This window comes from Muntiacus reevesi, chromosome 8 (assembly GCF_963930625.1).
Source record: "Muntiacus reevesi chromosome 8, mMunRee1.1, whole genome shotgun sequence".
In the NCBI taxonomy this organism is placed as follows: domain Eukaryota; kingdom Metazoa; phylum Chordata; class Mammalia; order Artiodactyla; family Cervidae; genus Muntiacus; species Muntiacus reevesi.
Genome location: NC_089256.1, coordinates 92,441,446 through 92,446,494, shown reverse-complemented (window position 1 = coordinate 92,446,494; position 5,049 = coordinate 92,441,446).

Sequence of the window (5,049 nt, the reverse complement as noted above, 5' to 3'; positions counted from 1 at the left end):
AAAAATTTTTTTAAGGGCTCGAGAAGGGAAAATTGAAGGTCACTGGTTTAGATTGCTTTGTTTCCTTGTGGAGGGCCAAGGACCATTCCCTGCAAGGTATTTTTATTTTAAACTTTATCTTCACAGTTAATGAAGCAGAAATTGATTCATACTTTACAACTTCACCTGTTTTAGGACTGGTAACTAATAAATGCTGCAAAAAAAAAAAGTATGTTTAGGGAAATTGTGTGGCTATGTTTTGTATATGCACTTCCTATCCATTCCGTGTCCTTAAAGGAGAAACAAATATGTGTGTGTAGTACAAAGTTACTTTTGCTGTTGTTAATACTTATCAATACAGTTTATTTCATAGGAATAATGAAATCATTCCATTCTGACGTCAGCCTTCACTTCCTGTCAATTTTTAGTCTGATTTACCGAACCTAACTTTATAATCTATTACTAATTCTATGAATTCTCAGAAGAAAGGTGGGTTCATTCTTTGGTTTGGTCAGGGGGCCTGTGGGAGTGCGGGGCTCTGCACAAGCTTTGCAAGGTCCCTGTAACAGATGAGGGCTCCCGTCACTGAGCGCGGCCTCCTCCAGGCCATGCATTACGCGCTTGTTCTCTTTAATGGCCACCACAGCCACGGCAAGTTGACTCTGTCTTTTTCAGTTTACATGAGAGAACTGAGGCTGACGGGGGTAAGCAGCCCACAGGCACACAGCTAGCTGGTGGGGAGCCAGGATGTACTCCTGGGGTGGTCTATCGGATGCCTTCCACTTCAGCATACTGCCCCTGGGCTCTAAGAGCAAAGAAGAGCACTCAGATGAGGAACAGAGGGAAGAACATTGGATGGAACCTGAAGAAGACCTGGGCTCAACTTCCTGGCTAGTTGTGACGTCATAAGGAGTCAGCATCTTCCTATCTTAGTGTCATGGGAACTTTGCAGGATTATATGAGATTTAAACTGCAAGCAATACAGGAGTACTTAGAAGCCGTCTTTCATACTGTCTCCTAGCTTGCTCTTTGTTGCAGAATTAATGGGGAACCATCATATCGCCTTTTGGTCACACAGTGTTCATAAAGCATCATTCAGTTTTGTGGGATTGGGGACTCGGTTATGTTTTTCTGCCTCTGTTAAATCCTACAGTGATTGCATTGTCAAAGCTTGGAAGTGTGTAGAAGCGGGGAGTGTTCCTCCCTGATTTTGGCATGGGGAAAAGAACCCAGGTAGTGGATATTAGGAAAATATTTGCACATCTTTTTAGATAAATATTACCTCTGTGCATTCTAGATATTGATCTAAAATAAATAGACTGCCAGATATTTCTCCAATGAAAATGGGTTTATTTGGGATCAGCAAAGAATTAGAAATTAGTCTGCAACCATGTTGGGGCATGTCCAGGTCTCCACCCAATACAAGGTAAAGAGAACTGTTTTACAGATGGGAAAGGACCCTGGGAGGGTATACGAAATAAAAGAGACTGTGGCTTTCCAGTGGGTCTTTGCCAGGAAACAAGTCTTCTAGGTGGGCTCTGCTACCTTGTAGGATGTGAGAGCTTCTGCTTCTGGTCTCCCAGTTTTATTCCACTGAGGTTTCTGTTTAATGTTTTGTACAGATGAGCCATGAGTTGAATGAACTCGGGTAGAGAACATCTAAGTTGTTCATGTTGAGCTCTGAATCTGGTGTCTAGAATTATGTAAGGGCGGCTTCCCCGGTGACTCACAGGTTAAAGTGCCTGCCTCCAATGCAGGAGGCCCGGGTTCTGTCCCTGGGTTCAATCCCTGGGTTGGGAAGAGCGCCTGGAGAAGGAAATGGCTACCCACTCCAGTATTCTTGCCTGGAGAATCCTATGGACGGAGGAGCCTGGTGGGCTACAGTCCACGGGGTCGCAAAGAGTCGGACACGATTGAGCGACTTCACTTTCACTTTCAGAGTTACAAAACAAGAATACAGTGTGTATTAAAGGAATATCACTTGTTCCTTAAGGAGAAAAGAAATTTCTAAGTTCCAGCCTGGTTTCCCACTCTGCTTTCAAGAATCCAGTAAAAGCTTTTGCTGACTCATAGAATTGTTGTTTCTCCCCAGTAACTGCTTTAACGGTCTTTTCTATGTTTGTTTGCCTGCTTCTGGCTAGTCTTTTTTTTTTTTTTAAGAACAATTTCAGATATTAAAAACATAAAGAATCATTAATGAAGGTCCATAAACTTACCACCTTGCTTAAGCAATAGTCAAAGGCCCTGCAGTCCTCTCCCCATACATACAGCTCCGGTGGCGAGCACCAGCCTGAAATTTGACATCTGTAATTCCCATGCCTTCCTTTATACTTTACCTGCATGGATATGTCTAACTAAATGATATAAATGGTTGTTTTTGCATGCTTTAAAACTCTATATAAATAGAATAATACTAAGCATATCCATCTGCCCTTTTGATCTTTTCATTCAAAGTGGAGAGTTTCTGAGGGTTGTTCATATTGATTTAGGTAGGTCTAGTTCATTTCACTGCTGTACGGAATTCCATTATATGGAATGTGTCAGTTCAGGTTGCTTAACTAAGTGCCACAGACTGGATAGCTTACAAACACAATTTTATTTCTCACAGCTCTGGAGACTGGAAGTGTGAGATCAGGATTCCTGCGTGGTCACATTTTGATAAGAGCCCTTTTCCAACTTACAGACTAATTTTCTCTTTGGATTGAAGCCCCTCTACCCTCAATGCCTGGAGTAAAACCTGTGACCCTCCACCCCTCTCTTTGCATGTTTCCGGAAATTACTGTGGCTTCTGTAAGTCCTTGGTCAAGGGTAGGGTTTGCTCGAGTCATCTCTGGCCGTCTCCTGCCAACCTGCTGGGCTGGAAGATTCCTCAAAGGCCGCTGAGCACATTTCACTTACTCATCATCTGGACACAGTGACTCTACGGCATCCTTTGAATTACCTGTGATTTCTGCAGTCACTCTACTGAAGGATTCCTAGTTGCCTTAGGCGGGGGAAATTCTGTGATTATTCTGAGACTGCTCAGCTGACTCGCTCACCTTTGTGAGCCTACATGAACTGAATTAGTTCCTGGGCTGGGACAGGTGATCTGTTTGTGGTGCTCCCTATAATTCTCCCTCTGCACTTACCTCATTGTTTTGTCGTCGTCTCTTTCGCCCTGAGGATAGAGATGTGTGATTTTTAGCTTTGTATCACTGGCCTGGCACAAAGTCGGCATGTAATGAATGCTTATTAAACATGAGCAAATAATCGAGTGGTATGGCCTCTAGACCTGGAATGAACACCTGGTTTATTAGCATATTCAATCTGAAGAGAGATAGAGTGTGTGCCAGGTGTTTCTGATGGAGATTTGTGATCAGTGGCTTTTCACTCTTGAGAAAACCAGATTTTCCACAGACTGGTAGATTGAACTACACTTGGGGCAGAGTCAATTTTAGTGTATCCCCAAGCTCCACCGTTCAGCACAAACAGAGCACGTGAAGAGACACCCAGAAATTTGCTCACTGGCCACGTCTATCCCAGGTAGAGACTTTATTCATTCAGCATTCGTCAGGTGCAAATATGTTTTCACATAAACAAGAGAGAAAAAGGCTGATTCTTCCCCCTAGTGTGTTGTCACTTTGCTTACTAGTTTCCCCCCAAAAAGCCTGTTATTTGGAAAATGACTCAATGGGGCATCATCTCCGAGGAGCCTGCATGGATGTTACACAGTCATTTTCATTTCCCAAGACAAGTATGTAAGGAGTGGATGCAGATAGTAGAGTCGTCCCCCCGCCCCTCACAGGACTGACTCCTCTATGCAGTGGTCAATGCTGGGTCACTGCAGGTGTGATGGAGAAATGTACGCGATTCTCTTCCTGGCTGTGGACATGTGTAAGTCTTTTTTTCACCTGAGTTTGATTTCCCAGTTTGGCTCAAATCAAGGCTTTCCTAATTCTTGGATTTTACTATGTGTCATGGGGGAAAACACTGACCCAGACGCTCCCTCCAAGGAAACATATAATTTGAGGAGTTCTCACTAGCTCATTGGCTATCTTTTCATTATAGGTTGTCTTGGGCCAACTTTAACAAAGTCTTGGGCCAGCCTTTAACTTAGGCTTTGTCAAAGAGATGCATTTAAAACAGACTATCATGTATTTCTATATTTGGCTGTCCTGTGTCTTAGTTGCAGCATATGAGATCTAGTTCCCTGACTAGGGATTGAACCTGGGCCCCCTGCATTGGGAGCACAGAGTCTTAGCCATTGGACCACCGAGGATGTCCCAAAGGGATGCATTTTGGAAATAATTTTACTCCTCATACTATTTTCTTATTACCTGAGTTATAGTCACCTATTTAAAAATTATTTTTCTATATTGACTATATTCTGAAAATATTTCTTATATTGTTTCTGGAATAAGGTAGAGTATAAACAAAATATACATACATGATCTTTGTTGTCTCATAGGAAAATGAAACAATAAAATGATCATGATACATTACTTGGATTAAGTAAAATCTTAATTACCCTTTGGGTATTTTCTAACATAGCTTTAAAAAAGGACTGTGCAGTTTCTATGTTTATAAAAAATTATCATTAAAGTATAATATTTGCTTCTTCAAAATATAACATTGGCATCCAAAATATTACCAATTTTATTTAGATATATCTGTTGAAACTTAGAGTCTGAAAGCTTTTGCTTTATTCATTCACTCATTTTTCATAAAGTGGTAGTTACATTTACCAGTGAAAATGGAAATACTAACAGTTTCACGAGATATTTATTTCCAGTTCACTAAGAAATAGTGTGTATTTAATTTTTTTTACTTATTTTGTGGCTCTCTATTTAATAGAGTTTAACTTTCTACAGCTTTTCTTGGGGAGTAGAAATCCAGTTTTCTTCCTCTTTCAAAATTCTTATTGGCAATGACTAAATTCCCTTGTTTGAGAGGCTTCTGTTTTTGTTTTCCAAAAACACACCCATACACAAATACAGGAAAAGGATGGGAAAGAAAGCACAACATTAGAGATGGTTATCTCCATCTAGTGAGACTGCTTTCAAAATCTTTATGCTTTAGCGGTGATGACGT